Source organism: Diadema antillarum, unplaced genomic scaffold, assembly GCF_040938485.1.
Source record: "Diadema antillarum isolate AM-2024a unplaced genomic scaffold, OU_Dant_1.0 seq00000513_RagTag, whole genome shotgun sequence".
Classification (NCBI taxonomy): domain Eukaryota; kingdom Metazoa; phylum Echinodermata; class Echinoidea; order Diadematoida; family Diadematidae; genus Diadema; species Diadema antillarum.
This window is the reverse complement of record NW_027271467.1, coordinates 239,140-264,544: the sequence shown is the minus strand read 5'-3', so window position 1 is coordinate 264,544 and position 25,405 is coordinate 239,140. Positions and strand designations below refer to the sequence as shown.

The 25,405-nt window shown below is 37.5% G+C and overlaps 1 long non-coding RNA gene across 1 annotated transcript in view; it reads right to left on the bottom strand.

Moving 5' to 3' along the window:
- LOC139734207 (uncharacterized) overlaps positions 1–24,979 on the bottom strand; it is a 30,995-nt gene extending 6,016 nt beyond the window's left edge. Inside the window, exons 1-2 of the long non-coding RNA XR_011711148.1 lie at positions 24,853–24,979; positions 5,416–5,653 (exon numbers count right to left, since the gene is read on the bottom strand). This is a non-coding gene — a long non-coding RNA (uncharacterized lncRNA). The remainder of the gene's footprint in view (positions 1–5,415; positions 5,654–24,852) is intronic.
- Between the last annotated feature and the right edge of the window lie 426 nt (positions 24,980–25,405).

Genomic DNA, 25,405 nt, shown 5'->3' with positions numbered 1-25,405 from the left:
TGACAGATTTCATGCTCAATTGAGAGCATGATCTAGTGTGTCCAAGAAATTGTGAACTGCGAGGACAAAAAAACAACAACAACAACAACTGCATAATGGCAAACAAAACACACTAAATAACAGCCGTAGAGGCTGGACCAAATGCGTAATAGAGTGTCAGTAAGTTTTGTACTGTGACTTACAAACAGAAATGGCCATTTTTACAATCAGTGGTGTAAAACACGGTTTTGGCACTAATTGGTGTATAACTTTCTTATACACTGACAGATATGCATTATTTTTTCTCATAAACTTACCACCCACAGTGTCTACCTTGGGTACCTTAATGAACTTTCCTCTCTTTTTCTTTCAGATGTGGCATGCACTTACATGCTTGAAATCCAACACTTTTGGTGTATGCTCTCTGACATGGTTTTTTTGTCAGACCTAGCATATCTAATTGTTCATTCCTTTTCATTATTTTTGTTGTTGTGGTGATAGACAGGTATCCAACATTAAGAACTGTTATGTTTACCAGGTTCTGCTTTGTCTTCTTTAAAGACTGAAATTGTCCAAACTTTATGTTTCGGAGGTGACATTTTCCGTTAACAATTAACCCCTCTTTTGAGTTAGCTCTTGCTCACAATTATAAAATTCAACTTTGCTAATTTCCATCAAAACAGAATAGTAATCAATCTGACTTAACTTTGATCCAAAGATTATTTGATTCAAATAGCTTATCATTTTTTGGTGAGTGTTTATAAATTTATGCAACTTTTCCGTTAACTTTTCTGTCACCTCCGAGACAACAGATTTATGTATTTGATTTTTCTATTCTTGACATCAGTTATACATTACATTTACAAAAATGTAACATATCCCCTCATATTATCTCTGAAGGAAGGTAGTAGAAATATAGCCTGTTGTTTTCATTTCGGAGCAATTTACAATTTTCCGTTAACACTTGTCACCTCCGAAACAACAAGCGTATTATATTTGATAATTTCTCGAAGACAAAGCAATTTTGTTTGATTCTGTCCAATTGACAGGAATCTCTTTTGGATGAAAATAGTAATATGGCAACAGGAAGTGAGAATTTTCTAGAGATTGATAAAAGATCTAATAAAAACTAAGAATTACTGTTTCGGAGGTGACAAAACACTGTTAACAAGAGTTTTTGATCATTTCTATTGAAGAGAAACCATATCATGTACACCAATGGTTTCATTTATTTTAGTAACATAAGTCTCAAAGTGCAGAAATCAACTAACACACTCTCACTCTTATTTTTATTACTATACTGTACGTTTTAGGGCAAATTTACATTTTTTCACTTTTTTAACAAAGAGAATGCACAAAATACACCCATCTGTTGTATATATAATATTGTAATCAAGATCAATTCTCCTGCTTTAGTTAAGTAAACATATAGATGCTTTCATCTTAGAAACTTGATTTCCAATTTAAGCAATTTAGTTGTGAAGATTTACCAATCACAGCTTTCCGTGTAGGTTGCTTTTTCTTGTGTTTCGGAGGTGACATTGTTTGTTAACACCATATTGTTATGTGATAGTGAAATGCAAGACTTCAGTTCCTTTTCACTATCTATTAACATTTTCAAATACATTTAATATCTACAAAATCATCACAATAGAAGTGACTTTTGTATACCTAGCTCACCAGAATTCCATTGATACCAAAGTGATACATGTGGCAGTTCATGCATGCCCTACTCCACAATCTTTTATAAAAAAAAATCATAAAATAATCAAACTCCACAAAAAGACCACATGCCTATAGCTGGTGCACAACTTGTTCTTGAATTCTTAGTTGTTGTTTTTCCATGTACAACGGGGTAATCATAAACAAAATTATGTGATTTTTTTTTTTAATATGACAATAATTATTACATTTTCCAAGTTGAACCAACTGTTTATGACATTGTATTTTTTAAGATTATTGAAGTTATCTGACAACTAAAGTGAACAAAGGAACAAGTCCCCAGGACTGGAAAGGGAAAGATCCAAAAACAAGATTTGTAGTTCTATCTCAATATAATTTTGATGACGTGTTTACCTTGTTTTGTTATTATGTTTTTTCTTAGAATTTGGCTTTAAGTACTGGAATTTCAAGGAAAAGAAAATGGTTTCTTAAAGGACAAGTCCACCTTCATATACATGTGGATTGAGTGAATGCAACAACATTAGTAGAACACATCATTGAAAGTTTGGGAAATTGGACAATCCATTCAAAAGTTATGGGTTTTTTTAAGTATCTATACAATCACTGCTGGATGAGACGACTACGACAGTGTATGATGTCACATGCATACAACGATATAAAGAAAATATAAGTGAATTTCACAAAACTTTACTTTTTGAAAAAAGTGCACATTTCTTCAACTTGCTACTGATGTATGTTAGGGCAATGTTATTTACCCTGCCTTCCAAAAGAGAGAAGTCAAGTGTTCTTTTGTTATGCAAGAAAAGTGAAAATATGTTGAATTTTCTTGATACTTTCTCTATATCCTTGTACACGTGTGACATCACAAGCTATAGAAGTCTTCTCATTCAGCTTTGACTAAGCAGAAACTTCAAATATTCATAACTCTGGAACGGATTGCCTTATTTTCCTCAAACTCTCACTGATGTGTTTTACTAATATCGCTGTATTTACTCAACCCTTGTGTCTATTGAGGTGAACTTGTCCTTTTTCGGTCCCTTATAGGGTTATTTGAGACCAGTTCGTGTCCGGGACCTTCTGTGAAGTTGATGGGTAAAATTACTGAACAAAAAAAAAATTTCCCCATAGGTTCACACAAAAGCATTATGCTGCTCTCTTCAGCTGGGAAACACAAACTGTTGTCTTAACCAAACTGTAAAAACTTGCTAAAGATTAGTATGAATTACAATCTAAAACAAAATATGAGCTGGTATCCACTATCATGAAAGAGAATAACTAAACAAAATAACAAGTAAGAACTGAAAGAAAGAGCTTATATTTGAAAATTAAAGCCATAAGGAAAGACATGAATGTTCACAATATATTAGTTAACACCTGAGAAGTTGGGTTGTCTCTGTGTTGTGTCACCTCCAAAACAATAAAATGATTTTTTTCTTATCTTATACTTTTTACTCTCAAAAGTGACTAATATATATGATTTGCTGGTAATTTTCAAGCAATTCAGAAAGATACATAAAATATATTTTAGTAATGTCAACAGTTTAAATGAATCTGGTATATATAGAAAATTTATCCCAGATGAACCAAACACCTTTCACCAGTATTATAACATTTGTATGGTGGCTATCAAGAATGATGAAGAATTCATGAACATCCTTGAATTAATCTATTTATAATACTATGTGCAAACAAAAACATAATACAAGTCAAATAAGAATTTTTGCTTTTGGCATTCATAACTTATGTCCCCACCAAAAATTTACAATGGTACCCTCCGCAACGATAACTTTACAGATAGTGAATCAATCTAAAATACAACTTGAGGGATTGAAATTACTATAACTCATTGCCCGCACCTTACAGAAAACCCCATTCAATTTGCTTGAGAGGTCAAAGAGAAATGAGGATTTTTGTAGAGCATGTCAGGAATCCCTTCTCTCCAAGTTCTGTATATTGTGTTTACACATTAATATGCAGTTCCAAGAGCATCCAAGTGCTAAACTTGGAAGAACCAGACTCCTGACATCCTTTATAACAATCGACATTTCTTTGAGACCACTTAACCAAATTGACTGGGGCTTTCTGCAAAATAGAGCTAAGATGTTATAATTTAAGACCCCAAAGTAGATTTTAGCTGATTTAATCATATTACACTGTAGGTGCTATCAATGCAAAAGTCTAATTGTAATTTCTTTTTTTTTTTTCTTTCTTTTTTTTTTTTTTTGGGGGGGGGGGGGACATACTATATGAATACTTGAACACAATGTTAACATTGAATGTCACCTCCGAAACAAAGTTATTCTTCCCTGGTGTTGTGGAATAAAATGTTCTGAGAGCAGAGAAACATTACTAAAATGATCTTACACCCTCATTTCAATTTAAGGTAGAAAATGGAATGCCATGTTTCTCCAGGTTACAATATCTAGCTTATGTCTGTCATATTCTTACTGTAAATGAATATTTCAACACAATGTTAACATTGAATGTCACCTCCGAAACGAAGTGATTCTTCCCTGGTGTTGTGGAATAAAATGTTCTGAGAGCAAAGAAACATTACTAAAATGATCTCACACCCTCATCTCAATTTAAGGTAGAAAATGGAATGCCATGTTTCTTCAGATTACAATATTTAGCTTACAACCTTTGTCCAAATGGAAGGCAAACTACCGGTGCCCATGCTAATTAATGAAGTGTAAAAAAAACACTTGTTCTGTGTGGTTTATCTGCTTGAAACAGGAGTTAAATTCTTGTTCTCGAGTTATAATTATTACAAACATTGATAAAAAGAAGAAGTTTTGTGTTATTGTCACTTATTCTCAAAAAAACTGAGTGTTAATATTAATGTCACCTCCGAAACATTCTATTATGTTAACTGTCACCTCCGAAACATCCATGTGTGAAAAATCCAAGATTTAAAGAAATGATTGGAATTTCATTTAACCTACATAGGAAGGTAGCCCTTCTTAAAGACTTGTTATAGTATAGAGTTTGACCTGGCTTGCCCTCCAATAAATAGTTAAAATCTTAAAAATTGCATGTCAATTGGTATTTTTACCAAAAATTTATAAATCTCATGTATTTTTTTTTAAATTCACTTTATATTCAACCCCCAAATAGTTTTGATTCACAAACTATATATTGTTGTTAACCATATAAACTTTGCATGGTGAAGTTTGACTACAGAGTTTTGTCATTATGGTGCAATTCATGAAAACAACATTTTGCTTAAATTTACTTCAGGTGCCAGGGTTTCCCTTAAATTACACCAATAACTCTTCAGCTTTAAGGTCTGAAATGTTATTTTTTCAAAAATTTGAATACTTTCCAACAGGAATCAAACAGAATAATGAAAACATATTTTGTTTGAAATTTTGACCCTCTGAGTACAAAAGTTACACCACTGATCATAAAAAAGGCCAAATGACAACATCTAACAACATGACAGATTTCCTAAATCTTCTACCACTCCTATGTAGCAAATCATAGAACCTTTTTCCAACCACTTTAACATTTCTGCACGATACTTTGAAATAACAAGTCACTATCAAGCACAAAAATACCATTAATTTTCCACTGACTACTTTATATTTCATTACCACTACAAATCACAAAGAAAATTCCCCCCCCCTTCCCTCCGTATCTCTTTCCATCTCCTTCTCTGTATGTAGTTGTATGTCTCTCTCTTGAGCACTTCTCTCTTCTTACAGGAATTCTTGATCATGAGAGGGTATAAAGGGTAAAAATGGCCCTTACCTGAGAGCAAGTACGACAATGACAAAGGGACACGCAGTGATGGTTAAGAGCCATTTCTCCTCCTCTGAGCTGATGTGCCCGAGACCGAGTTCTTGAAATCTGCAGCAGCGAGCGAGAGGTAGATGTAGGCCAGGTTATTGTTGGCCAGGCACGCTGGGTTCGGAGGTAGTTTGGGGTCATCCTGAGGTCACAGGGGTACGTTTACTGAGTCAGGTCTGGGGTGCAGGTGTCTGGAGCTCTAGGAATATGATAAGTAGGAGAAAGTTCTGTTTGGAAGATCATCATCATCTTCTACAGTCACTCCAATTAGCATTTCAATAATCATCATTACTCATAATCATTATCATTACATTTCAGCAGTACTGCATTCAAACCACATCCAAGGATTCGATGATGATAATGGTTAAATGACATTGTCACCAGCAACGACAATTATGGGCACACAACACTTACAGCAATTGAAAAAAAAAAAAATGTGATTGCAGTGATAATGAATAGGCCAACCCACAACAAAAGGTGCCAGTTTCCATGAACTGTGCTACAAATTCTTACAATGTTCCGGAGAACTTTTTAGATCCTTTAAGTGGGGACTGCACTCAACAATCGATGGCGCACTTGACGGGCACAATGTCCACCCAGTATTCCCTTTCAACCACTCCCTGTACGATACATTAACCACTCAGTGCAGAGTTGGAACAGTTGCACATTAACCACTGATGTTACACCCTAAAGAAATCTGAATGTGTAACTTGCCAACCTGGTGCTCAACAAAGTAGAACAAATGGCAGCAAAAACGTAAACACTAAAAATTTATTACAGTTTTTGAAAGTCTCCCATTGAATACTATCAAATGGGAAAGCTAAAACTTCTTCTTCCCTGGGTAAAACAAAGCTAAAAACAAAACAAAGCAAAAACAAGGAAAAAGCATTTCTATCAAATAGAAGCACTTGGCAGATATATCAAATGTACTGTACACAGCATTAATTCAAGAAAAATTGCCATGATGCAGGGGCAACTACTAAGCAATTCATCCTGTGCACAGCTCTGATCGTTTATCATTTATATTCCCGATGACAGAAGCATAGAGACTCCATTTGCTTATTGTGCCACATGGCAATGTCAAATGAGACACAAAGTCATGGGCTTATACCTAAAACCTTCTGTTATTGTGTATCCTGCATACAAACAAAAGATCACATAGCATGGTTTGCCCACATTTGAGGTGGATTATAAAATGCATGTTATTGATATACAGGTCACAGGTACAATGTTACAATGGTACAGATCTTCATCATTCATCAAGCAATATAATCATTGCACAACACTGTGTGTGCCATTATATTCCATTCATAGACTGATTCCAGCTGAATAATAAACACAGGTGTACCGGTATTTGTTGACCTGACCACACACAAACAAAAACACATGATAACACTGCTGGTGCTAAGCAGATTGAGCAATAACTGAAACCTTTCTTTTTTAACATTTTTCATAAGCTGAGTTCATCGCAGGTTCAACATTACAATTTCGTCAAAGCTTGTCTTGCCCTTCAGAATCTGTTCAAGATTTAGAGCACATGATAGATACTGTGGTACACACAGTATGTACCGGTAGTTAGTGAAATGAAACAAAGCAGTCAGAAGTTCAGTCATGTAGTAGTAAGCAAATAATCAATGTTGGTGAAGGTGATGGGACAAACTATCACTTCCGAGGCGATCTGGATGTAGCTATCTTTCCGAAGTGCAGCTGAGGAAAGACAGCGTACACATTCAGATCGCCGAGGAAGTGATAGTTTGTCTCATTGCCTGAAACTAAAAGTTGATTATTTGCTTTATATTCCACATCTAGGGTCCTAGAAATTCCCATTTTATTCCACATCTGAAACCGTTTTAGCTGTCTTTAGGTATCCTTAGGGCTTAGGCTACGTGTGCGCGTAGATGACAAAACAATGGATTTGCTGCGCGCACCGCGCGGCACTGAAGTGAAAGTGCGTTGCACTGTGTACTATCAAGTGACCTAGTTAAATGATAGTCCACAGTGCAACGCACTTTTATTTCGCCCGTACTCATCTCGCGTTAAGACTGTATGGACTGCCAGAGATCAGCAAAACAAATAGCTGTCTTTATAGATGACAAAACAATGAATTTGCTGCACGCACCACACGACACTGAAGGGAAAGTGCGTTGCACTGTGTACTATCAAGTGACCTAGTTCTTCTCAGGTGACGTGATCAGCTCTTGACCAATCCTATAGCAAGATTCTTAGTATGTGGAATATAACATTCAATATTTATAAGTGAAAGCTTCTGTGTGTGTGTGTGTGTTTATACTGTGTGTATGCTACTGCAGGTAATGACAATGGCAATGCCCTGGCCACTATTATGGGTTTGTGCCTACCACTCCTTCCTGCTATTGTTATCGAAGCCTAGTGTGTGGTTCAGTAGGCTGAACTACGGTATGTGTATACCTGTATCCAGGTAGTGGGCATGCTCGAATAATAGGGTTTATGGTAATAAGTGTACAGTTATATACCTGCATTCTCAACCATGGATATTTGAGAAGAGAAAAGATGGGATATACAATATTAACATTCCTGTGGGGGAAAAAAAGGAGAGAGTAAATAAATGCAAGTTGTATACTACAGGAGTGACTGGTGGCACACATACAATGTGCAGGTAGTATGCAGATTTGATGCAAAGTTACATTTTATAATATGACAATGCTTTTCTATTGTAAACATTTTAAGTAAACACCCAAACCATGATAATGTAGACCTCCTGTCATATAACTGTTATTTCAGATGTAAAAGCAAAAACAAACACCCATGTCATTGTCATAACAAGTCTGTGTGTTTATGAGCTGAATGGATGGTTGTCATATCCTAGACCCTGTTTCACAGCTCTCTGCTTTCTTTCCCACACTGGTTGGAGGTTACAATACAATCATGACAGCTACACTGTATATAGGCCAACATGTGGGAAACAACTGAACTGCTCGCAGCTATTTGGTCCCTGCACAGCTGATTTCTAGTAGGCTCTGTAATCATTGCAATTTTCAACTGCAGCAAAAAAGATCTAATGAAACAATGCCCTTGTTTTTACTACAATTCATAAATCAGATTTACATGTATACTACAGCATGTAAACACTGCTGCCAAATATTGATGCCTTGTAAGAATAAATGTAAATGATAGCTACAACTAATATTAATTTGCATTACAGGATACTTGCATGAGACATTTCAATGACTTTGAGCTTGATCATTGAGTCTGGTCTGTTCACGCAGACTAAGTGCCTACGTTGTCCATAATGTCCAGATCCTATTTCTCCCTCCTGCAAAATGGTTTGGTCCAAAGTAGCTCTGGCAGATTCGACCTTTGTCCTACATCTACACTGCATAGCCAGGGCCTAGCCTGCATGCTATAGCTAAGCCTTGATGTATGATTCAGCACCACCTCCTAATCTACATAATGGGGTTCGAAGCAAGTTCAATTCAATGCCTCCTGCATTTACAAGCACAATTCCTGGTCACAATTTAAAGCCACACGTTCAATGCACCTTCAATTCTTACTCTGAAAAGGGAAAAAATGGAAGGGAATGCAACCGCTTGTTGAAACCATGATAAATAATAGAAGTCATAATGCAAATAATTTATGTACTTCTATATGATTCACCTAATGTATTCATTTATGAGATTTATTTCCTTTTTCACTCTTTCCTTTGTTTGTTTTTTTTCTGAGTCAATCTAAATGGGCATTCAGTATTGCTATTCCTCGACTGCACATCACTTAAAACTCTCTTTGGAATACTGGACTGAAGGATGCACAGAAAATCTTGAGAAACCCAGGATATCGTGTTAGTGGATGAATCATTAACAAGATTACTGCGCAAACTAAACACTGCGGATGTTACTCAGACTTGTCATTGTCACCAAGCTGTCTTTCCTGGGGTCTCTGCAGAGTTTATCTACTACAACCTGTATCTGCTTTGCTTTACATGGCTGTCATGAAGAAGATAAACTTCTAGAACAAGAAGGGGGAGGAGAGGGTACAGGGACATCCACATATTCAACTGATACTTCAAGATTTTACTATACATTGTACGTTTCATTTGTAGGAATTACTTTTAAAAATTGATAAAAATCTGCTAAGATATAGTGTATTGTAAAAGTGGAAATATGCGCGCATTTCGCACAACCAGAAACTAGCACGAAAAATAAAAGCCTGCAAATATTTTTGCTTGCCATATGTTTCAGTAGTTGATGTCTTGATTCCACGGAATTAAAAACACGCAAAACTCTTCTTACCTGGCTAAGCTCGAAAAATTAGTCGCGCGAAAAATATCCACTTTTACAGTAGTTTAAAACACTTTCGCAACATACAGCTCTGATTTACAATTTTGCACATTTCTTGTCAGGATTGACTTCTTGTTTTATACGTTTATCATTACGTGAAAGCTCATACTATTTCATTTCATGAATAAACAGGCAAATACGTGACATAATGTTAGAACTCAAAATTACTTAGAAGGATGGCGACATCAAAATCTAATCTAAATGCACCTGCGGAATTCTTTTGTGCATCCCTGCAAAAATGACAACTACCAGGTATTTGAATAATTATAGCCAGTTGGTAATCCAGCTCTTGAACATCCTTGAGGTGACCAATATACGTGTAATAGTGTAAATAAAACTATGTGTAATGGTGTAAATAAAAATGAATATACAGTATGTCCCCCAAAAAAAATTACAATCAGATTTTCACGTTGATAAGTACCAATATGATCAAACTGTCTAAACGCTACTTCAGGGTTATAAAATATAACATCTTAGCTTTATTTCGCAGAAAACCCCATTCAATTTGGTCAAGTGGTCACAGAGAAATGTGGATTGTTGTAAATTATATCATGGGTCTAATTCTTCCACATTTAGCACTTGGATGCTCTTGGAACTGCATAACGTGTGAACACAAAGGAAGGGATTCCTGACATGTTCTACAAAACTCCTAATTTCTCTTTGACCACTGAAGCAAATCGGATGGGGTTTTCTGTTAGATGTGGGTAATGAGTTATATACACTAGTTTAATACCCTGAAATTGTATTCATATTGATTCACTATTTTTAAAGTTATCATTGCGGAGGGTCTCATTGTGATTTTGTTTTTATTTTGTTTTGTTTTGTTTTTGTTTGTTTTTTTGGGGGGAGGGCATACGGTACAACATAATCTTCAAGTACAAATTTTCGCAAAACAATATGTCAAGTCAGTGCCTGGATATGCTCAGTCAGGCAATTTTGACTTTTGTTTCAGATCAATCTATGCGTATTATCGTACATACACTGTTGCAATGAAGGGCTGATATTCCCTTTTCAAATCATCTTAGTAATGTATTGCAATGCATATTAATTGAAGCAGTTCATGTGCTCAAATTCTTGTGGTTAATCACATCAGAAGTCAAGCTTCTACTGTTGCATTGTTCATATTTTATCCAAACAAATATTATATGTAGAGCTGTATGATATCTATTACAGGTGTTATGGTAAATGCCTATCCAATGCGAATGATTCCAAAATTGTATACAAAATGAAGAGAATCTTTTAAAAAATGAATTAAAAGGTATAGGTTCAGAGACACCTGGAATCATAAGTAATCAGAACGACCCTTTGAATACAATTGAGCCATACACTACAGCATGACATTCTACCTGGCTTTCACTTCAGCAACACAAATTTGCTCACTTCGATAATTGCTCTTATTTTCTCCAAGGACTTTGGGTTAGGGTGAGGATTGTAATAGGGTTTCAGGTTTAGTTTGATGTGAGGATTACAATAAGGGTCAGCGTCACGTTCGTGGGTATAATGTATGTTTGGTTTAGTGTGCAGATATTTCATGGGGCAGTTTTTCCCAGGAGCAAATGTCATGGACTGGAACCTTCACTCTTGTCAGCCACCTTTATGACATGTCTGCAATTTCTTTGACATACAGTATAGAGTTCTACTTGATTTGATCTACTCATTGGTCACTTTGAATTTCTCTATATAGACCAAAAGTTGCAGCAAGAGTTCCTCTGGGACAGCCACCCAAAACTAAATGCCCCACCATTCACTTGTCAAATATGTGCATCCATGCTAAAAGCTAACAAGAGTAGGGAAGTGTAGCATTAAATTTGGGGTGGCTGTCCCCCCCCCCCCCTAAAAAAAAAAAAAAAAAAAGAAAAGAAAAACTCTTTCTGAAGTCATACACTTTCATCATTTCATAATAATTACTGGGACCCCTTTGATCTGATAGCCGTATTTGTGTACATACAGTAGTAAAGTCTCAAGTTAGTACCTGGTATACAATGTCAAATGACTCAAATCTACTTTATAATATGTACCATAATTATAGCAGACACACATCGTAACTAGACCCGGAATTTGTCAAGACTGACAAATTAGGTGATCCGATTTTTTTTAAATCAATGATTCGAGTTTTCACCTGAGATTAGGGACATTGGTCGTGTGATGTTTGGATTCTCATTTTGAAAAGGGAGTCAGACCTGCCATCTTGGGTACCGAATTTCGTATACACAATCAAAGATGCAGAATGAAGTATATTTGACATTTGACCCCACTTTGCACCCCCAAGATGGCATCTGAGCAAAAAAGTGGTTATTTTGTGAAATGATTCTTGTAACATGGTCTTTGCGTGTGCAAAATATGGGAAAGATAAGACATGTATTCACCAAGATACAGGATGAAACATTTATGACCTTTGACCCTAGTTTACATACCCAAGATGGTGTCTGATTAAGTAGTTGTTATTTTATGAAATAATGTACGTAACATCAACTAAACATGTGCAAAATATGGGGTTGATAGGGGCTATTTTTCTTGAGTTATTACAAAGAAAATTGGACAAAGAAAGAAATATGAAAATACACTGTTAGAACGCTGTGTAAAATTTCGTTGTTTAAAATATTGTTGTTTAAAATTCTAAACAATGTTGTTTAAATATAGAAAATTGGAGCTTGAATGCCTTAAACAGCGGTTGTTTAAAAACAATTCGGAATGATTGTCCAAACAATTAAACATCGTTGTTTAGAAATGGATGGGCAAAAGTCATGTGATAGTCATGAACCAATCAGCGGGCCTGCATGTATCCTTCGTCGCAATCGATCGCCGCCGGGCGGCCACCGCGCCTCACACACACACTAACACGTACACGTACATCACACGTTTATGTACGTATATAGCTATACTGTAGCGCGGCTATTCATCATGATGGACGGCGGTGACGATGACTGCAATGCAGCTATATGGAGTCACGAACATTATCAGCAAATGGGGTCTAGCTATAGAAGAACTTTGCCAGTCATTCCAAGGTATTTATTTATTTAACTGATTGTTACATCGCTTCATGCCCATCTAGATCTGTAATTTGCATGATGTATGAAGCTATATAGTCACGGCTCACGCTTTGGGTTCTTGGCCGGGCTGCGCTACGCCTCGCCTTCATGCATGTAACGTTAGAAACTGTAATGTTAATATTAAGTTAGGTCGTCTGTACCGGTAGGTTTCCTACGTACATTATGTTTTTCAACCAATTCGTGCTTGTATAAACACTTGCATAATTCAATCCTTACATACATTTTCAAAACTTCACATAAAATACGAATTTCTTGTACAAAAACTAATCATCTAAATCAGCGTACGGAATATTCCCATTGTTGACACAGTATACTCAGTATACAGTAGCCTATTCGTTGTAGCATAGGTAGGGCCTAGTTCTATCTGAACAGTAACAGCTGGCACCGTATCACATCATGCACAATTATAGGCGCAGTGTCCGAGTTCGATGATGTTAATTTAACATGGCATAGGGTCTAACGTGACGGTTAGGGCCTAGCTAGGCAATGCTAGGGCCTAGTCAAGGGCTAGGCCCCTATGCTAGGGCCTATATTTTAGACTGCTTTGCTAGTGCTTAAAGTTCAATTACACAATGACCTGTCTCGATCATTTCCTACCTCATAATTTAGAACTTATGGTCGGCTGTATGATAGCCCTACTACATCGACCACCCTCTTGTCCCTAACAAAAAAGTCCTGTGGTACTCCCTGTGGTACTTGTCGGTACCACACAATGTACCACACACTTGTAATGTTACCACAGGAACTGTGTGGTACTGTACCACAGGCTTGTAGGGTACTCCCTGTAGTACTTGTCAGTACCACACAATGTACCACATAAATAAATGTTACCACAGGAACTGTGTGGTACTGTTTTACAGGCTCATGTGGTATACTCCCTGTGGTACTGGTTGGTACCACACAATGTACCACACAAATATATGTTAACACAGGAACTGTGTGGTACTGTGTCACAGGCTCGTGTGGTACTCTGGGATGTACCACAGGGCAGTACCACAGGACATTACCACAGGAAAGTTCCACAGGACAGTACCACAAGACAGTATACACACAAATTGTCCTGTGGTATTTTGGGACGTATACCACACAACAGTACCACAGGACAGTACCACATGAATTGTCCTGTGGTATTTTGGGACGTACCACAGGAGAGTACAACAGGAAAGTACCACAGGATAGTACCACAGGACAGTACCACACGACTTGTCCTGTGGTATTTTCGGACGTACCACAGGACAGTACCACAGGGCAGTTCCACAGGACAGTACCACAGGAAAGTACCACAGGATAGTACCACAGGACAGTACCACAGGAATTGTCCTGTGGTATTTTGGGACGTACCACAGGATAGTACCACAGGACAGTACCTCACGACTTGTCCTGTGGTATTTTGGGACGTACCACAGGACAGTACCACAGGGCAGTACCACAGGACAGTACCACAGGACGTATGTAATATTAATAAACCGACCGTGTATTAATTGGCGCACTGAACGCTTAGTACGCACTTCACTGCACGCAAAGCATATAAAAATGGATTGGCTTTGACTGTTGATCAGGATGGTGTGGGAAAACGCGAAAATTCACCGTTCATTAACAAAGTTAATGGTTTTAATCAAGGACAAAATTTAGAATGAATATTTTCACCGAATCATAATGTAATGTCTATGGAAGTTTCTAAAAAGCTTCGTACAACACGGTGTTCAATACAACTTGGTTTGCGTGCATTGTCAATGCAAAAACAGCGGTCGATCTCAATAAGGAGCGTTACCGCGGGGAGCTGAAACGAGGCCACGCAAGTTCGACGGCGATATTTTTGCACTGAAACTTCGAATCGAAAAGGGAACAAAGGCATTTGATAGCCTAGCTCTGGATTTTCTCAATCACGTAGGTCAAGTTTTTTGCATGAATTTCAGTGTTAAATATTCTTATCAAGCAAATAAACATTAGGCAGTCGATGAGTAGTAGGTCCAACCGTACAACCAAAATCTACTGTAAACATAATGAACCCCCTAAAATCCAATACTAAAGTGCAAGTTAAGTTCTGCTACTTTTGCTGGAGCAATTCATTCTTTACTGAGCATCATTGCCATCAATGATGCTCGATGAATTAAGGTCTACGTAAGCTTCCAGTAGAAAAAAAGGCCTAGAACCCCTATAGAAAATGAAGATAAAGACAGAAAACAGATTGTGGTGTTTAACGCACAATATAGTCTATGCACCACACGTAAACTTAATGCCTGTAGTAATAATATACCACCTTTAATACACTGTAGTAGAGTTCTATTTGTTTCGTGTAGGTAGGTGGTTTGGAACCAATTTTTGGCACTTTTGTCACTTTCGAATAAGTTTCTATGCAAAGATTAGGAGCTTTCTTCTCAGTCTGTCAAGATTTCCATGCCAAACGAAGCACATTGTGCAAATTCACACAAACTTGTGAGAAAAATGTATATAGAATGAACATTTTTGCAGAAGCTAATGATCATGCATAATTCACTCCATCATTTATGTTTTTGTTATTACCGTAACTTGAGTATTATATTTTTTTCCATGTGGTTTATAGCATTCTTTCTGGGCCACCCTTAATATGATTACAAATGCAATCTTGTTCCCTAATTTGTACAGATCAAGCAAGACTTCAGCCAGGAGATCATGGCTGAAGACAGGATGTTTGCAGCATAGCCATGTACGTTGTATGCTGACAAAGTACTCTAGTATGGGGAATCAAGATGTCCATCGTAGCAAATGCTGCTTATTCGTCACATGGGTGACACCGATGGCCTTTCCCAAGGTACATTTTAAATAGTATTGCTCTGTGTAGAGATTCTAATCTACAGCCCCAGTACCACCCTTTCCTTTTTTGCATTTGAGTTGAGGTGAATTTATTAACAACATTAACAAAATACTTACAGTATGTACATGACTATTAAAAAAAAAAAAATTGTTAGACCGAGAAATTCATTCAATGCTTGTTAATTAATTTCTAAGACTTTCGCAAAAACCTGCAAAAACTGAAGTGGATCTGTAATTTCAAAGCCAATATCAAAGAGATCATCCGGGCTCTTGATGACTCTGCTTTGTCCATCATTCAACTTGCATGTCATGTTCCCGTATTTGGTTTTGTTGCCGATTTGACATCAGGAGCTTCCTTGGCATTTATCATGCACTGATCGAGTGACACATTGCATGCCTTTAGATCTTCATTGATGTACACACTTTTCATGTTCTCTTTTCCTTTCAGACTAGAATGCCCAGAATACAGTTTGTTTCTTTTGTTTGCAATAAAGTGGACTTTGATCTGCCTGCTCTTTCCTTCTTGCCTTTTCCCCACGATGATGACAAGATCATGAAGATGAGATGTCCTCTTTCCAAATGTCTAAGCCAACTTCCTTGGCAACATTTGACTCGCCCTCAGTAAGCTCTTCCTCTGTCTCCTCAGCCCCCTCTGGCAGGCCAGTCAGGCAGAGATTGTCCCTCCTTAGCTCATGTTGGACCTCGTCCTGCTGGAACTGAATCCTCAAGAGATGACATGTGGATTCAGAACATCTTTAATTGTGCTCATACAAGCTTCTTTCGCTCCTTGTATCACATGTGGTAGTGCAGCTTTAATGACTGTAACTACAGCTTGGACAATTATTTGGGAGAGGCTGTCTCCTGCCCCTCTCTCACATTATAGCACCCCACGGCCACAGAAGTACACTGAAACTTCTGGACGGTTTGTCCTTGCCTCCTTCATCTACCATTCCCCTTTTCTTCTCCACTGCCTGATCAACTCACATGATAATCAAGCTTTTGTCATTATAGGATAACATTAACAGAGAAGTCTTTTATGAACTATTAAAGTTTTTGCATTCTTTTTCCTACTACTTGGAATAAAAATCACTGGACCTTGAACATCCCTTGCTCTTGCTAATCTAATTAAGATATGCATATTAGCTGATCTTGCTTTATGCAATGCCAGAATATGACATGAACCTCCTGCAAAAGCCCAAATGTCATTCGTATTGCAATAGTCTTTGTTAAGCACTTATCAGTAGTGCAAGATTATTCTTATTAAGGCACTGGCTGTCAACACCATTCAACTTTCTTTCATCCAAGTTCATGGTAACTCTGATTTCTGCTTTGTAGAATAGCATGATGATTATTACAGCATAATAATTCTAATGCTTGGCCTTACAAGTTTGGCTCTACTCATCCACAATTGCCCGTCTTGGTAGTAAATGCCGTTGCCAGAATTAGTCCCTCATTCAAAATGTGTATTATTTTCTACAATACCCTCCAAAAAACTTTAAAATAGCCCCCCCCCCCCCCCCCCCCCACAGTTAGTAATCCCGGTTGCAATCAAGTACAATATAAGTACATAAGCCAGCATCTGAATATGAGCTCATACTTGTCAGCATTTCTCTTTATCAGCCTTGATTGTGTTAATATTTTTAAAGGGTATATTTGTACTTATCATTAAAAATACTCCCCCTGTGTCATACATTTTGCTCCACAGAGGAAAAAGAGACGCTTGCATTCAGCATGCTGCCGCTAGTTTGCCGAGGCTGGACTGCGAGGGTGTGGGGCAAGTGCTCCTTTCAGGAGTCGTTGGGAGCTATTCTACGACTTTCAACCTGTAAGTACCTAACTGTTCGGAGGCTAATCTTCTAAAACAAGTGATGTGTTGCCCTCTTATTAAAATGATGAGATGGACTTTGACATTGCAATACAAAATATAAAAATCATCAAGCTGTGGTCCATAGTTACAGAAATTCCCAGTTTATGCTGTTTCATTTGTTAGTTTAGTCCATGGATTCTACATATTTATGCAAATTTACTATGTTGCTAATGTATGCTGTGAATCACAATAATTTTTTTAAATGAAAAAACAAATCTTATATTACATAGTCAACATACATATTTACTTTATTTTGTGCCTGACTGCTCAATTACACACTTGTCCAATATCAATATGTCCTTTTCATTTTGATAAAAAGGGGAAAAAATTCGCATGAAATGCAAAATTGGTCCCAAATGTCGCCAATAAGGAATATTCCATTCGTCAATAAATATTGCACTTGACCTATGGTATCATTATATTCAGCAAGATGCTGGAAATATATCACGTACCACTCATATACATCCAATGTGATACAGGGTGTCTCCCCCCCCCCCCCCCCCATACTAAAAAGGAAAAAGACCTCGCATACTCCTTAATGTTCCTACAATGTAAGTGGACAAAATTGTTATACTACTAGTATTGGGAAGAGTAACTTACCCAAAGTAATGAAATGCAATTCAGAAGTAGTTTTTGTTTGATAATACTTTTTGCCTGGGCTTGCCAGCAATAAAATTAATTGCCTTTCAGAAGTTCCCATAGGCCACACAGTTGAAAATTCATTCAGCCAGGTCATGGTTAGCCCTTGCAAGAATAGAAAATGTAATACATGGATGTTATATACTACATAAAATACCCAATTTAGGGTATATGTTTGCAAATGAAACGTTGCAGAATTTGGCCAGGCACTTTATTATGAACTCTACCTTGAACATTGGAGAGGTGTGGGAAATATATCTGTTCTGATGGACCTCATTATACCAATGCCTCAACCCAACACTTCTGCGTAGATTATTTCAAGATTTTATCGAGATGTATAGTTATGCATGTTTCTTTTCCAATTCCATTTCATTTTACAGGAGGGCACAGACCTGGCTTTCTACATTGGACAAATTGACAGGAAGCAGAGACCACAGCCCTTCATCTTGCTGATGGGAGGATCCTGGAAGAAGCCACTGCAAACCTTTGTCATTAGGAAGTTTTGGCTACACGACACGAAGACCGAGAATATGAGGAAGCGATCACTTGTGACAGTCCCCGTACTCTGACTCCCGTCCCCATATCTATGCAGTTTCGCTTTCCTGTGCAGGACGGAGGCGTGGGGACAAGATCGCTGATTGGTTGGCTGATTGGCTGGCTCGCTCCTGCCCAGCATCGGGACCGAACGCTGTTTTGGCCAAATACCTACTCATTTTCCCCCGGACAGGACGTTCCTCGGATTTGACCATGTGCAGAAGCAAATTTCGCACACGACACGCTTAACTCCAGGCCGCGTTGTGCGAAAACTCCCTATTGTAGAGAGACAGGGATTCTTGTTTCCAACTTTGACAAAGGCTGTGGACTGTGCATTCAAAGTGCATTATGTCCTAGATGTAGAGTACCAGGCTCAATGTTTTGCTGCCTGGCAGTTCTTGGAGACAGTTGTGTACAAAATGCCTGGTAAAGTGACGTCCAATTCTGTGAGAGAGATCAGGACATACCTGAACTCTTCAAATCAGGAAGATTAGATGCGTAGAATGAGATTTTCATGGTCATCAGAAGTTTAATTGACAAAGTTGACTTTTAGGTCATTCGTCAAAGCAAAGGTTTGGTATCTATGTTTTATTTGTTTATAACTCAATAAGTAATGGATACATGTCACATGGAAAGATCAAAGGTCATGGGAAGATTGTTCTATTAGTGGGTAATGTTGGCCCTTGAAAACTTGTGATAAAGATGGGCTAGAAATGAATTAAAAAGAGTATTTTGCATAGTAGTGACTTAATGAAATATTGGGCAAGATCTTCACAGGTTTATACTGAAGCATGACAGTCAATTTTCAGAAATATAGCAATTGTGAAATTAAAACCTCATATCTGTTGAGCATAATGGAGGTGACACTCTGTACTGAATGTGGCCTCCATAAAATCCAAGATGAACTGTTTCGTAGAATGTATATTTCCATTATGAATTTATTTCATTGTATATAGAGTAATCTTCATTACTGCCATCTCTATCACAGGAGTGACAGAGATGATCTTTGCTGGACAGATATGCTGTACTTGGCACATCCCAGTTATGAAAAAAATAATTGTATGTGTTCATGGTAGCAGGTATGACTAAACAGGAGTAAGTTTCATTATAATTACAAAGTGCTGTATATGTTATTTGGTCTGTTCAGATATGCTGGATATAGGTATGGAGTAGAATTTTCACAAGAGATAAAACTTATTTCTTAATGTGAATGGTTTTCTCCATCTGCAATTTATTTACAGTCATCATTGTACTGTCAAGGAAATATAATCTAATAACCCCTGACTTACTATTGCAGATGTTCCCCAAAAGCATTGCTACTGAAATGATTCAAAATGTTGTTACATCAAATTGAACATTGTTAAAAATGATCTAGTTAATAGAGAAGCTGCGTAGTGCAATACCTTCAGTAATATTTTCTTAGTGGGGCAACAAAGTACAGTATTGGGACAGAAAAGCAAATCCTTAGAGGCCATTCCCGTATGCTTCGCTTATGAGATTTCCAAGCGCATGTTATAGTGACAAACACTTCAAGAACAAAGTCAGTGGTTCTAAGAAAATCAGATAATTATTCCAGGAAATAAGACTCATTCAAGATTTATCTTGTCTTGTCAGGGTATGATCACTATAAAACTGGATAATGCGTCTGTAAGGTGTGCATTGGACTGTAAAAGCATTCTGAAAAATTACATTCTCTGTGTACTGTTCATTCAGTTAGCCCTTTTGGACCCATCTGAGGACAACTGATGGTCCCCATGCACCCACACAATATGAGAAATGAAGCAACAAAATATTCAATGTGGCACAGGTATAGATAATCTCAAGCTGAACGCATCCATGTTATGCATAATAATTAATTCTTTAATTATTGCATGTTTCAAATTCAATTTGCCATTGCAGTTTAGTTGAAATATTGTGAAATGTGATTTTTACGGCGTTAAGCGCCCCATTTGTATGTAAGTGGAATCAAAATGTACATGTGACAATACACTAAGCTTTAGATGAGTCGAGATCAATTCAGCTGGGAAATCACTTAACTCAAGCATAACAAAAGCTCGTGATTTTTCCTGTGCAGTCAAACTGCATATTTTTACTAAATCCGCGCAAGTCGACACATTTTTCTCGGTTCTCGAGAACTTCGACTTATCAAAGGTTAACTGTATAAGAAGAATTGTTACTCTGTACATGTATATATTCTGAAAATGGATGAGACAGTTCTTGATTGGCTCAATTTGTTATTTGTAATAAGTTTGCACATCGATGGACAGATTGACCGATTGAAGGTTTTCTAATGATACGCTGTCAGTGATATAGACAGTGAAAATGTGCTGAAATATATAATTGGCCAAAAAGATAAACATTTGTGTTATTGTGCTTATATACAAGTGAGTTGTACAGTAACATGGGATTAAGAATTGTTTAAATTCTAAACATGAATATTTAATATTTGCTTTAAACAACCCAGTTGTATAAAATTACTTTTAAACAACCCGGTTGTATAAAATGACTTTTAAACAACAGTTGTTTAGAGTTTTAAACAACTTTTTTTAAACAACTCAGTTGTATAAAATTACATTTAAACAACAGTTGTTTAGACTTTTAAACAACTTTTTTTAAACAACCCAGTTGTATAAAATGACTTTTAAACAACAGTTGTTTAAATTTTTAAACAACTTTTTTAAACAACCCAGTTGTTTAAATTTCTTTTAAACAACAGTTGTTTAGAATTTTTAAACAACAAAGGGTTAAAAGTTTAAACAACTACGTGTTGTTTAATTTTTAAACAACAGTTGAGCGATTCACCGGTTAACTTGTGGTTGTTTAAAATTTTAAACAACCTTGTTGATTTTTTTCTAACAGTGTACATCGAAGATAATCTTTAATTTCAACCACGTTTTTGGACGTGATCCCGACACCATATGAAAAACAAAGGGAACACGTACGATAGCGCAAAGTCTCAGCTACAACATATTAAAATCTGGGAGAAATTCACCGAAGGGTAGGTGAGCTAGTGCTCGATAAAGACAATCATGTCAATTTTCACATCTAGAAAAATTCCCTCCCATAGAGATAACACGTCATAACGAAGATAGAGAAAGAAGTGCATATGACCTTTGACCCCGATCTGCACAGACAAGATGGCATCTGAGCAAAAAGTGGTTATTTTGTGAAATGATCCTTGTAACACGGTCTTTACGTGTGCAAAATATGGGGAAGATAGAACATGTATTCACCAAGATACAGGATGAAACATTTATGACCTTTGACCCTAATTTACATACCGAAGATGGCATCTGATGAAGTAGTTGTTATTTGATGAAATAATGTACGTGACATGAACTAAACATGTGCAAAATATGGTAGTGATAGAGTATGTTTTTCTTGAGTTATTGCAAAGAAAGTTGGAAAAAGAAAGAAATATGAAAATACATCGAAGATAGGCTTTGATTTCAACCAAGTTTTTGGACGTGATCCCGACAACGTATGAAAAAATGAAGGGCACACGTACGATAGCCCAAAGTCTCAGCTACAACATATTAAAATCTTAGAGAAATTCACCGAAGCATAGGTGAGCTAGTGCTCGAAAAAGATAGTCATGTCAATTTTCACATCCAGAAAAACTGCACTCCCATTAAGATAACACGTAAACTGGTCATATTTGACAAGATTACATTTAATCCAATATTATGAGGTGATGCCGTCATCTAATCAAAATGTTGTAATTATATTAATGAAAGAACATTTAGTAAGCTACAACATACTGAAATCTGGGTAAAAATTGGCAAAGGATAAGTGAGATACGCTCGAGTGAACTTGTAATTTGATGACGTCATTTTGAAAATTTACTCTTTTTATTTTATCAAGAAATTTGATATCTTTTAATCATTTTTCCAGCATCGCCAACCCATGAAATAATATGTAAGACTCATCAGCTTTCAGAATATGTAAAGAAAATGGGGGGTCATCGTCCATCTTGACGAGTAAAATCGGATTTAAAATTGGCAGTTTTTTGCCATTGTTGCACTGTATATCGCCATTGACGCGCGCGCGGAATTTCAACTTTGACGGGCCCGTATGACGTCATATTGAGTCGGATTGACTTGAAACTTGGTAGACATATTCCCTGACATTTCAGGCAGGCGATAAGTGTGAAAAAACGGGAAATTTCTATTGCATATGAGCTGTGCGTGCGTATATGCGCGCGCGCGTACGCGTCCGTAAAATTTTTTCAATTTTTCAAAAAATGCTCTAAATGGTCTGAAACGTGTGCAAAAAAAATTTGAGCTCGATTTGAGCATACAAATATTTCAACGCGCGCGTACGCGCACGTTTTAAGATATAGATGAATTTTGAGAATATGAGTAGAATGCGCTTGACTTGAAATATATGTGACGTAAATTTCATTGAAAAATTCCATTCCATTAATGAGATATGATTGAGAATGTGTTTTCATATAATGACGTCATAGTGACGTCACGGTCGACTGATCACTTTGATTTTAGTTCGATTGCCGTCTTTGGGAGACGATACATATATGGTATAAGTTTGAAATTGATAGGAAGAGGACTTTCTGAGCTAATCGATGCACAACTTTTGGGGAGAAATAAGAAGAAAAAGAAGAAGAAGAAGAAAGAATCCGTACAAAAACAGAAGGTGATCCGAGAGGATACTCGGATCACCTAATAATGATAACAAGCCAAAAAAAAATAACAGCTAATTTCTATACAGCTCATTTAAGACTTATAATGATTTTTTCAGTGTGCTTTTTCACTATCATTACACTGGTCAATGGAGATATTCACTATGGCCAACCAGCACCAACAGTGCTAACTATCCACTCCCTGCTGAGAAGTATTCCAGCCAATCCCCATTTCATAGGCGCACGTACAAGCTGATCACCCAATTGCACATTCTCATCCTACTGGATAGCCATTTATAGTACACATCTGGATAGAGACTAACCCTGGCGCAGGGCGCTGTAACTAGTGACAGCCTGACTTGGTACGTGATGGGGTCGCTGGTGCGGTTAGGTAGAGACTAGCAATGTGGACAAAGTGCCTCTTGCCGAAGGCCAAATGTGTCCGGCTTAAACCCTCAAACCCATATCATACTATGCTCTTGTGATTCAGAGGTGAATCTATACGACCACTGTACTGAAGAATCATGATTTAGGTTGCGTTTATCTAAAAAATTTTCTGAGGCAGAATCACGATCCTATTCCAATGCGTTTGAGGCATTTTTAGGGGTTAGATAAACACGACCGTGTTTTCAAACGCGTTTAGAAACGGCATTTTGAAATGCGTTTGAGACCATGTTTGCCGTTCTGTGAGATAAACACAATGCCGTTTTGAAACATACTTGTCTTATATCTCAAGGTCAAATCCCAGCTGTTTCCGGTTGTGCTCTCTACCCATTATTTGTTTGTGACTAATGAGGCATGTTCGCTGGTATGCAGTTGACCTTAACTTCCCGGGTCGAACGGTGCAAAGTAGCTGCGCAGTGACATGACAGCACTTAAATCACGATTGTATGATGGTTAGATAAACACAGCAATCCCAGAATAGCCTCTCAAACCACCTTCACAGCCACAACTCCAAACGTTTTTGAAACACGATTCTCTCTCTCAAGTTAGATACAAACGCACAGCCGATGACCACTCGAAAGTAGGTTCTGGAAAGAACCGAGTTACATGTATGTGAATGTGACATCACTTCATCAATTTTAGGTTTAAATGCTTCACCTTAAAATTACTAAAACTAAACATATAGACTAGTCAGATACACACCATGCACACAGTCCTGTTGCTGTACAAAATGCACAGCTTCTGGTTCTGCTCTGGTTGGGCTATGCGCCAATGCCATGGCAATGCGGTTTCAAACAGCAATGATGCTAACCACATCTAGGGCCCTATTTGCATAGATTTAGAATTTTAATTGACGTAGAATTGAATTCTACGTCAATAAACAAAGGGCAATATTTAAAGTCTTTTAAAAGTCAGTATAGAGGTCTATAACTTATAAGTAACTGTTATTAAATCACTCACTCGGGGCAAATCTTGGACTCTCCTTACCGGTATTTGCATTTGGCATTTCAACACTCGACCATTTACACGACGCTATGTTTTACTTTAGTTCTTTCTGTCACTACAATTAACAAACTTTTGATGAAATAAAGAGGACATGGTGCGATTTGTTCATCTCACCTGTGGTATAATATGGTGATTTCAGCATAATGACTGTACCATCTGTTCTGAGCTCACAGGCACGACGAATCTTTGCCGAATGAAACTTGTCCAACTGATGACTGAGATGAGTTGCTGTGTTGTTGTGCAGTGTGATGTGTGGGGAACCGGCCGGTTGGTCGGTCGTGTCGGTGGTGTTCGTGTTCCCGTCGATCGCACACGCAGCAGAAAACATAGCACCCGCATTGCACAGTGACAACACCGTGTGCAAAGATCTTGAGAGGCCAATAGGAGCTCGGGAATATTGCGCTCATCCCCGAGGAGGCAAAGAGTGCAGTGTGCACAAGTCCCTTTACTCGATCCGATGACGTCATCGACACACCCCCTCCTTACCCCGAAATTTCAACAACAGAGATTACGTAACGTGTGGACAAAACGTCAGCCCTCATTACTGGCACCCTGCTAACATCTCCCATCCAATGGTTCTTTTTTTCCGGCACATTTGCTGAGCTGGCATTGTGATTGGCTGATAGTAGTTTTGTTGAGAATCCTATCTACCTGGAGTGTTTCTTGG